We start from the raw sequence: 11,525 nt of genomic DNA, 5'->3' as shown, positions 1-11,525 counted from the left end.
CCCTGCCCAGTGCTTTTCCAACATGACCTCTTAGCATTCGATTAATTTCAGTGCATGCAACACAAAGCTTTTCTTCTTTAAAAATATTCTCCAGGACTGTCCCTTTTATTGCACATCTAACCACTACAAAATGTATTAAATGTCTAAGCCAAAGATCTCAAGATTGGGAATCAGAGGAGCAGACTCTATGCCCAACCAGACCTGTTACATAACCATGTGGCCTTGAGCAGGTGTTAGACACAGCCTACTGGTTTTCCAATCAATACTCATTCCCAACTGTTTTCTCCCCAATGCCCTCTTCAGTGCTAAATGTTGGGAATTTAAGCGAAAACTTTTTCAGCCACTTTTGCTGCCCAGCACAGCCAAAACACCCAGTTCTTGCCAATGAGATGTAAGAAAATTCTGCTGGGAGGGTTGCTGACAGGCTTTGACTTTTCTGATGAAAGACAGAGCCATGGCTGGCATCACCCTTTCCCTCCTTCTTCCTCTCTTAAGCAGAAAAAATCTTGAGAAGCTTCGGAGGACACCTTGCACCAGCATGAAAGCCACCATGCAAAAACTCAAGCTAGAAAGACTCCAGGCCAGGTGCAGTGTCTCACGCCTGTAATCCCAGCACTTTGGGAGACTGAGATGGGCAGATCACCTGAGGGCAGGAGTTCAAGACCAGCCTGGCCAACATGGTAAAACCCCATCTCTACCAAAAAAAAAAATAAAATAAATATAAAAATTAGCTGGGCTTGGTGGCATACTGTTGTAATCCCAGCTACTCAGGAGGCTGAGGCAGGAGAATCACTTGAACCCAGAGGAGGAGGTTGCAGTGAGCCAAGATCACACAATTGCACTCCAGGCTGAGTGACAGAGTGAGACTCCAACTCAAAAGCAAAACAAAACGAAACAAGAATAAAGAAAGACTCCAGACCCTCATGGCATCATATGGAACAGCTGGACCAACCCCCGTATCTACCTACCCCAGATTTCTTGACATGTGAGAAAGACAGACCTTATTTTTTTTTATTTTGGTGAAATATTCATAACATAAAATGTAGCATTTTAACCATTTTTAGGCATACAGTTCAGGAGCATTAAATACATTCATATTGTTGTGCAACCATCACTACCACCCGTCATTAGAACAATTTAATCTTCCCTAGCTGAGACTCTGTACCCATTAAACATTACCCCCATAGTTATTTTTAAAGTAGAAAATGATTTAACCAAAAAGTAAAGACACTCTCCTAAACTTCAGACCCCCATCTATGAGACGCTGCTGACCAAATCAGAAAAAGGACCCAGGCCAGTGCAGGAAGAAATCTGGGGTTTGGTGTCAGAAAACCTGGTTCTGCCCCTCACTGCTGGCATGAGCCTGGTGAAGACATGGAGCACTTGATTTCCAACGACACCAGATGGGGCTTTGGTGATACCCTGCTTTGCTGACCTCTGTGAGGTGTAAGACATGTGAGGACATTAACCTGCAGGCCCCCCTCTGAAAAAATCTTCAAGAGTCATACCCTTAAGAGTTTGTCTTCCCTCTCCCATGTTCAAGAAGAAAGTGAAAAAACTAAGGGCCAAATGCAGCCATAGAAGCTGTCTCACTGGGTCCCTAACAACTCTGTGCAGGAGGAATTCTTATCCCATTATTACAGGTAAGGAAACAGTGGCCAAGGTCCCTGTTCCAAGGGCAGCCTGAGCATCAGCAGGACTCACCTGAAGGTGGGGAGAGGTGGAAGATCCCACAGGAAAGCACTTCTACTGTCTTTTCATTCAGTATTTTTGGAGTGCCTGGCACCATCCTCAACTTTCTGGATACAGGGGTGAATAAGACCCTGCCTTCCCATGATTTTCATCTCCAAAGGACCAAATGCTTGGAATTCTAAGCACTGGAGGTCACTTCTTAAGGATCAAGGGCACTATTAAATGAAATAAATAATTGGTTCAATGTGATGGTCACCGTGCCTGGCCCACAGGAAGCATTCAGTGAATGGCAGCTACGTCCGCTGACTAGCTGTGATCTTGAACAAGTTATTTAACATCTTTGAGCCTCAGTTTTCTCATCCTTTAAATGAAATAATAGTACCTACCTCATAGTGTGGTTGTGAGGATTAAATGAAATAATGTTCAGAAATTGCTTTAAAAGGTACCTGATCCAATAAGTAAAAGCTTATTGTAAAGTAAAAAGTAACTGATCCAATAACTAAAAGCTTATTGTTATTAGTTTTATTGTGCCACTTAGAACCTGAAAGAAGCATAATTCTGGACCTTGTGCTTTTTGCAGGGTTTAGGGTACGAAGGGTTGGTTGTTACCTGGCCTTGGTGTCTCTGAAAACCGGGTTGGCATGGAGGGATCACTAACCCGCCAATGGGGAGGAGAAAGCTGGTCCAGTCTGTTAACAGATTTAAAAGCCTCTTCGGTGTAAAATCTCTTTCTTATAAATAAAATCTCCAAAACGTCTCCATATGGGGATATCAAGATGCCATGAACACAGTTCTTGCTTTCAGGGCTTGTACAGTCTGGTGAGAAAGAGAAAAGGGAAACGGTGGTGAATACAATAAAATATAATCTGACTGGGTTAAAGGTATGTGCGCCATAAATGTTTCTTTTTACAAAGGTTTCCAGCTCTCGAGAGGAGCCCTTTCATTCCCTTTCACCCTCTCTGGATGTAATAATTTGGCATAAACCTACCAATTCACCTTACCTATAAATCAGAGTTTAATCATCTCTGTTTCATTTCAGTATAGACCTTCTTCCAGGACAGCGTTTGAGAGCAAAATGTATTTGGACAAGACTCTCCAGAGGGTCATATTATACCAAGGAAATGAATTCCCTCTCTCCAGCTCATAAAACGCAAAAATAAAATCAGCATTCTGGCTGAAGGCGGAGAAAACCAGGTGTGCATACTGAAAACTCTCCTTTTGCGGGGAGCGCTGGGCGGAGCTGATTTGCATTTACCTTCACGCAGGCCTGGGTTCCGCAGTAGGCGCAAGAGCGCCCTGGCAGGGCGCCTGCCCTCTGCGGTCATGCGCAGCTTCTCCACCCGGTGGCTGCTAGCGTGTGACAAGCTTCAGGGCCCTGCAACTGCTCACTAAGCTCCCCTGTTTCCTTTCATAAGGAGCACTAGCCATCCCCTCACCTCTACCCATCAGGCTGCTTGCAAAAGGAACTAACCCGAGCATGGAGGGTACCAAGGAACTGAATATTCTGCCAGTGGCTCTGGGGTTTGGTGAAGAGGGAAAGTCGAGGGACAAATTTTAGGTAAGCCACAGTATTCACTGAGCTTCCTCCTTCCCACGTCCGACACACAGATAGGTGTAATGAAGCTAAAATGACAGCAAGAGCAACAGCACCTGGAAGGAGTCCAGAGCACAGGGGTGTGCACTGGATCCTGAAGCAAGGAGACTGGGCTCACACCTGGACTCACCACTTACCAGCTCTGTGCTCTTAGGCAATTCCTTATCTTTTTGTGGTGTGCCCTCACCTCTAGAACAAGTATGCTAATAGTACCACCACCTCCTGTGTGCTGTGGGGGTTAAATGAGACAAGGTTCACAGGACCCAGTGCTCCATCGCCCAGGCTGGAGTGCAGCGGCACAATCATAGCTCACTGCAGCTTCTAACCTGCAGCCTCAAACTCCTGGGCTCAAGAGATTCTCCCTGCTAACCCTCCCATGATTGTTTTTCTCAGAGCAGGCCAACAAGGAGAGGCAATCCTAAAGCCCACTTCTTCTCTCCCCATGAATATGAAGGTTGACTTTGGACATGTACAGAAATCTTCTAGTCCTGATTCAGAAAGCTGTGTCCTCCCAGCCACCAGCCCTCTCCTGGGCATACAGCCAGCACACAGCAGTGACATCTCCCTGGAATCACAGCACCCAGAAAAATGCCCTACTTCAGCAAATTATTGCATGGATTTCTGCTCAACCTTGTAGAACATTCTCCAGCCATGGCTTGTCCATTTCCCCAAAATTTCTCTTTGTTGAGTGTTTGGGGTGTTTAGAGGTTAACCAGACCAATGGTCCCCCAACTTGTTTGAGCCGGGGTCCCTTTGTTCAAATGGAAATCTTAAATGCAAGTCCAAGATACACAGGAATTCGGGAGTATGGTGGCCAAAGGCGCTTTAGCTGTATCTGCAACATTCTAACTTCTTACCAGGAAAATATATTAGTATTTTTTGCATAATTAAAATAAATTTTTTATAGTCCTGTATATAAAGTAGGCAAAAGCAGAGCTGCTCTGGCTGGAGCCTCACATCCACTCTTTCTCTGTCCCCTATTCACCACTGAGAAGCCTAAGGTCTCTTCTCAACACTCCTAAATTCCGCAGAACATGATTTTATAGATGACGAAACTAAAGGACAGAGTTTGGTGACTTACCCAAACACTCAGAGCCTGATTAATGCCAGGGCTCAAACTTGAGTCTGGGTCTCCTGACTCCCATTTTGGCGGTTTCCGTTATATTGAGTCGTAATTCCCAGAAAATTGCCATTAAAATGACCAGTCTGTCACCAGACAGAGATAGCACATTAAAACATAAGAGCTCCCACAACCACTTAAATACTAATTAGCTTCTCAAAATAGTTGCCCATCTCCTTGGAACATGGTGTCTGGAACCTGACAATGATCCTGTGCTTCACTTCATGGGAGGATGGAAAAGAACTAGCAAGGGCTTGCACCCTATCAGACTAAGAAAGTCAGAATCCGGGCTGTCACTGCACTGCTATGAGTCTTAAGGCAACTTTGTGCAAAGTTTTCCCTCCTCCAGGTAGACACAGCCCCATGCCAGGGTCACGGCTTGATGAGGGGAGAGCAAGCTTGATTTCAGTATCTGCTTGCCCCCTCAACCAGGTACCTCTGTGGAGGGTACACAACCTGACCAACCATATGTGACAATTCTGGTCATGGGGAGATAAGTAGCTGCTTAGAGTAGAAGACATTGAAGGAGAGGGGGAACTTTCATCCATCCATCCATCCATCCATCCATTCATTTAATCACTCATTTAGCAAATAATTACTAAGTGTTTACTGTGCCAAACACTATGCTAGGTGCAGGAGAGAATACATGTATAAGGTGGGGAGGTTGACTGCCCTCAAGATCTTACAGCTTAGAGAGGACTGAAGACAAGGCCACAGACATTAACACAGTGTGGTGAGTGTTAGCACAGGTGAAGAAAAGGTCTCTGTGGAATTACTGATTGGGATACTTTGAGCTGCAAGAGGAACAATAAGGACAATATAAACAAGAAGTCTAAAGGTACAGTATAGCAGGATAGGTTAATTCAGCAATTTGCTAATGTCATCAAGAACCCAGACTCATTTCAATTATCTTTTTCACCGGCCCTATGTGTTGGATTTGGCCTCATACATACCCCTCAAAGTAGCTGCTGTACCTCTGAACATCATGTTCTTATATCATGGTGCATAAAGATTGGAAAGTGAGTTCTCTTCTAAGATTGCTTTTTTGTTTGTTTTTGATTTTGATTTTGGGTTTTGTTGTTGTTGTTTTGGTTTGGTTTGGTTTTTGAGACAGGATCTTGTTCTGCCAACCAGGCTGGAGTTCAATGGCACAATCATGACTCACTGCACCCTGGGATCTGGCAATCCACCTACCTCAGCTTCCCACGCAGCTGGGATCAGAGGTGTGTGCCACCATGCCTGGCTAACTTTTTAACTTTTCATGGAGATGGAGGTCCTATGTTGCTCAGGCTGGCTTCAAACTCCTAGGCTCAAGGGAACCTCCCAACTTGGCCTCCCAAAGTGCTTACACTTGGGATTACAGGCATGGACCACCATGCCTGGCTGGCCACAAATTTTTTAATCAGGAAAGACTACCTTTCCCAGAGTACCCTGGCAGACGTACCTACGTCCTAACTATAAAGGAGGCTGGGAAAGTGAGAATGTGATATTGGTACCCTCCAGAGTGCGAGTCAGGTTCTAACAGCTAGAAGGGTTTCCGTTCCAGCTGGAGATAGCCATTGGTTAGACAACCAAAGTGTCTGCTACAGAAGCACAAGGGAGGGACATGGAACCCAGATTTGAAGGTACACATCTGTGGTCTGCAAAAATAATGGTGACCTATGATGTTCATGCCCTAATCCTCAGAACCTGTGAATATGAAGAGAGTAACCTGGATTATCCAGGTGGAACCAATAAAATCACATGAGCCCTTAAAGTGAAAGAGATGCAGCAAGAGGGATGTTGACGATATTTGAAGCATGAGTAATATTCGTCATGCTACTGCTGGCTTGAATGTGGAGGGGGCCAGGTGCTATCAAGGAAATAGGACCTAAGTCCTACAACTGCAGGGAACTGATTTCTGTCAAGAACCTGAATGAGTTTGGAAGGAGGTTCTTCCCCAGAGCCTCCAGAAAGTAATGCAGCCCTGGCCTTTTGAGACCCAAAGCAGAGAACCCAGCCAAGCCCACCTGATCTCTGACTTTCAGAACTACGAGAATTATCTCACATTATAATCTGACATGTGAGATAATTTGTTGCAGCAGCAATAGAATCTAAAACAGGACACCAAAGCGGAACGTATCCATGCTGTGTCTTGAAGAATTCGGGGAATTACCAGGTAAAAGGAGCAACTTGAGCACAAGTCTAGAAGAGAGAAAGACATGTTGCATTTGGAGAACAGCAGAAAGTTTCTTCTGCTGAAGCATAGTGCGAGAGAAGGAAAGGAAGGAGAAAGTTGGAAAGTAAGGGTATGGAGATAAGTAGAAATGAAATTGGGTGATCTGCAAGGCCAAGATGGAGCTTCATCGTGATGACAACAGGGAGCTACTGAAGGGTTTTAAGAAGTGATGGGATCAGCTTTCTGTTATTTCCAGATAGCTTTAGTTGCTATATAAAAAATAGATTGGGAGGTGGCAAGAGAAAAGGCCAGATGACCAGGTAAAGGGCACAGTTGTAGCTCAGGTGGGAAACAGTGACCACTGGGACTGGGAAAATGCTGGTGGGGATGAAGATAAGAAGACCACTTTGAAGGAAATGGATGAGAGAATTGATAGAACTTATTGACTAGACACAAGTGGTGAGAGAGGAGAATCAAGGCTGATGCCCATGCATTCGTTCGGTCATTCAACACACAGTTATTAGCACCTTCCACAGTACAGGTTCCAAAGACTGAACTACACACAGTATATTGCCTCAGCTAAGAACCAACACAGTCCCTACTTACAAAGAACCTAGAGACTTCTGACTTGAGCAACTTGGTCGCTGGTGTTACCATTCACTGAGAGAGGAAGGGCAGGCTTGATCTCAGAAGGGGGAATAAAGATGATGAGTTCCACTTGATTTCTTGGACATATATATGACACAATCAATGGGGGTAGCCATTAAGACTTGAATGTATGTGTCCAGAGCCTATAAGTGAGATTTGGGCTGGAGATGAGGAGCTGGGGATCACCAGCATATATGAGAAAATGATGCTTCTATCACTCAGAAGACAATGCCTATGAGGAGATGTTTTAAGAATTGGGTCATGAGACTATTTCCTTCAAAAACTTTCACCTCCCACTTTTTGCCTCAGGGCCAAGCCTGAATGTAAGACTAACTAAAAACTGGGACTGTTTTCTTCAAAACAGTTGGCTGATCCTGGTGCCAAGAAGCCCAGAGAAGCTCAATATAAGGTTTAAAATGAAGGAATGACCCAAGAAGGCAAACAAATGAAACCCTGTGGGTATTTCTCTGTTAGACTATTTGCTATAAAATAGAAGAAAGGTCTGCTCTCTCCTTTCATGAAGTAGTTCCACTGTTCCAGAATGCAGTCCCTCATGACATAGATGCCCTAGTTTAATCCCAAATTTTCACTTAAATTAGTTGCTCTGGCTGGGTGTGGTAGCTCATGCCTGTAATCCCAGCACTTTGGGAGGCCAAGGCAGGCAGATCACTAGAGATCAGGAGTTCAAGAGCAGATTGGCCAACAAGACAAAACCCCCATCTCTACTAAAAATACAGAACAAGCCTGGCTTAGTGGTATGTGCCTGTAATCCCAGCTACTTGGGAGGCTGAGGCAGGAGAATTGAACCCGGGAGGCAGAGGCTGCAGTGAGCCAAGATCGTGCCACTGCACTCCAGCCCTGGCAACAGTGTGAGACTCTGTCTCAAAAAAAAAAACAACAAATTAGTTGCTTACTTTTGAAGGAGTAAAGAACATGCCATCCAAAAATATGTTGGATTGGTATATTATTTTGAATTTAAAACTTTGAAGAAATTGTAGTTTCAGAAAGGGCACGTTGGCCTATCTCTTCCTGCATGCAGCAGGCCATCAAGATTCCTCTGAGAGGGATATGCTCACCATACCAGCGCAAGAAAATAGCCCTTATCACCAGAGACTGGGAATTGGGGGCTGCAATGAACCTGAATAAATATACTTAACAAAGTAACTCTCGTCTTTGACTAGTTTCACACCTTCCATGTACCTCCTAGTGACTCCCTAGAAGATTTTCTTTGTCCTGTCATTTCTTCTTGAATTTATCATTCTTTGTCTAAAAAGTATAAAAACATCTTGCCTTAGCCACTCCTGTGGACTTCACTGTCTTGTGAAAATACCCAGGTACATGTATAATAAAACATCAAAAATTATATGGTTTTGTTCTCATTATTCTGTCTGGTGTCAATTTGGTTTCTAGATCCAGCCAAACAGCCCACTTAAGAGCTAACGTTGGAGGTGATCTTTGGCTCCCCTATACTTTCAATGCAGATCCTCTCCCTTAAGGGCTCATCATGCATGCGCTTTTTTGGGAAAACCAACAAGTCAGATGTTCATTGTTTCCAAACAGGCAGACATCTGATTTCACTAGGCTAGGGTTGGTTGTGGAGGAATGAGCAGTAAGGAAACAGGATTTGGCATTTACACCTGCACTTGACTATTTTCCATCCCAGGAACCTATAGAGAAATTAGCCAAAGGCAATCATTTCACATACCATAAGAAATCTTTGGAACTGGAAGCCAAGAGAAGTAAGCAATTGTATAGTGGTTAGGAATATGTTGGTATCAGACTGCAAAAGTTTTAACTTACACTGTCATTCAATAGCTGTGTGACCTGGGGTAAGTTATCCACTTGGTGCATCAATTCTCTCAACTATAAATTGGGAGCATATATAGCACCTACTGCAAAGGGCTGGGGTGAAGATGAAACGTGCTAACGCATGTGAAGAGTTCAACATAGGTCCATGCATATGGTAGGTTTGCAGTAAACATTAAATAGAGGAGTATTGGTTTCCTGGGGCTGCTGGAGCAAAGTACCAAAGACTGAGGGGCTTAAACAACAGCAATGTATTGGCTCACAGCTCTGGAGGCTGGAAGTCTGAAATTAAAGTATCATGAAGGCTGGTTCCCTGTGAAGGCTCTGAGGGAGAATCTGCTCCATGCCGCTCCCCTAGCTCTGGTGGTTTGCTGGCAATCTTTATTTATTTATTTATTTATTTGAGACAGAGTCTCGCTTTGTCACCAGGCGCCAGGCTGGAGTGCTGTGGCATGATCTCGGCTCACTGCAACCTCCACCTCCCAGGTTCAAGCAATTCTCCTGCCTCAGCCTCCTGAGTAGCTGGGATTACAGGGGCATGCCACCATACCCAGCTAATTTTTGTATTTTTAGTAGAGACAGGGTTTTACCATGTTGGCCAGGACTGTCTCGATCTCTTAACCTCGTGATCCACCCGCCTCAGCCTCCCAAAGTGCTGGGATTACAGGCGTGAGCCACTGCACCCGGCCTGCTGGCAGTCTTTGAGTGCCTTGGCTTCTGCTGCACCACCCAGTCTCTGCCCCATGTTCACATGATGTTCTCCCTGTGTGTGTATCTCTGTTCAAATTTCCCCTTCTGATGAAGACACCTGTCATATTGGTCAAGGGGCCCATTGTATGACTTCATCTTTAATTCCATCTGCAAAAACCTTGTTCCCAAAAAAAGGTTATGTGTTGAAGTACTGGGTGTTAGAACTTCAACATACGATTTTTAGAAAGACACAATCGAACCAACAACAGCTCGTGTTATGACTCCTAATGTTCATTACCATGCACACATCAGATTACCAACTAAAGATACTTTCTTTCCAACTTTTCATTCTGAATTCATTTCAGACTTAGAAAAATATGGCCAAAATACTTCACAGAAGTCCCATATTACTATCCCCCAGGTTTCTCTGTTAACATAAACATGGTATAATTATCCAAAACAGGAAATTAACATTGGTCTATACTGCTACCTAATAGATAGACCTTATTCAAATTTTGCCAGTTTTTCCACCAATGTGCTTTTCCTGGCCCAGGATACAATCTAAGACCTAACGTTGAATTTAGTTTCATGCCCTACAATCACCTCAAATCTGGGACGGTTCCTCGGTCTACCTTAATCATGTATTACCTTGACACATTTGAAGAGTTCCGAGCAGTTATTCTGTAAAATGCCTCTCAACTGAAATCTGTCTCATGTTTCTTTATGATTCAATTTGGGTTCTACATTTTTGTTAAGCATCCTACACCAGCAATACTGTGCCCTTCTCAGTGAATCTCATCAGGAGGGGCATGAAATCAATGTATCTCAGTGCTGGTGAAATTAACTTCGATCACTTTGTTTAGGTGGTGTCTGTTCACCAGTGTTCTCCCCTGTAATACTATTTTTTCTTTTGGAATTAATGTATCTTGTGGAGAGACACTTTAAGACTATGTTGGCTGGGCGCAGTGGCTCATGCCTATAATCCCAGCACTTTGGGAGGCCAAGGCGGGCGGATCATGAGGTCAGGAGATTGAGACCATCCTGGCTAACACGGTGAAACCCCATCTCTACTAAAAATACAAAAAATTAGCCGGGTGTGGTGGCACGTTCCTGTAGTCTCAGCTCCTCAGGAGGCTGTGGCAAGAGAATCGCTTGAACCCAGGAAGTGGAGGTTGCAGTGAGCTGAGATCATGCCACTGCACTCCAGCCTGAGCAACAAAGCAAGACTCCGTCTCATACTTCTACCAACAGATTTTGTAATACTTAGATGATACTTGCTTGCAAGCAACAATAATTTCACCTAATGGTGACTTTCTATTTCCATTCTTCTTTCTACATTTATTACTTTGAATTCTACTGTAAATAAGAATGCTTTATTCTTCATATATTCTTTTTAGTAAAACATTCCTAACTTTTGATGTTATCAGAGACCATCATGTTGACTCCACCGGACCCTTGGTATCTGACTCTTGGGTCTGCACAGTTTTGAGGTATTCATTTCTGTGTTGGCATAAAGAAAAATGCCTTCTTTATTTTACATTTAAACCTTATGATTTTAGTTGCCATTAATAGAATTTTTGAGAGAGGACTGTGCTAAATGCTTTGCAGGGTGAAGAGGATGTTTTATTTATTCAAGAGAACTGCTTTTATGCAATTTGGGTGTACCTATTTACACATAAAAATTAATGCTAAATAGATATGATTTCCATCTATTCATTAAAACAAATCCCAAAGCAGTCCAGAAATCCTCAGTAACCTAATGTTATTCTTGGCACTTGAAAACATAACTGTTTTTCTTAAAGAAGAAAAACCACGAC

At 43.7% G+C, this 11,525-nt stretch overlaps 1 long non-coding RNA gene across 1 annotated transcript in view; it reads right to left on the bottom strand.

Moving 5' to 3' along the window:
* The window catches only part of LOC108285117, a 237,462-nt gene that overhangs the window by 208,095 nt on the left and 17,842 nt on the right, over positions 1 to 11,525 (bottom strand). Inside the window, exon 3 of the long non-coding RNA XR_005195984.1 lies at positions 2,302 to 2,508. This is a non-coding gene — a long non-coding RNA (uncharacterized LOC108285117). The remainder of the gene's footprint in view (positions 1 to 2,301; positions 2,509 to 11,525) is intronic.

This window comes from Cebus imitator, unplaced genomic scaffold, assembly GCF_001604975.1.
Source record: "Cebus imitator isolate Cc_AM_T3 unplaced genomic scaffold, Cebus_imitator-1.0 Scaffold291, whole genome shotgun sequence".
Taxonomy (NCBI): Eukaryota; Metazoa; Chordata; class Mammalia; order Primates; family Cebidae; genus Cebus; species Cebus imitator.
Note: the sequence above shows the minus strand (reverse complement) of the source record. Positions and strands in the feature narration are given on the sequence as shown.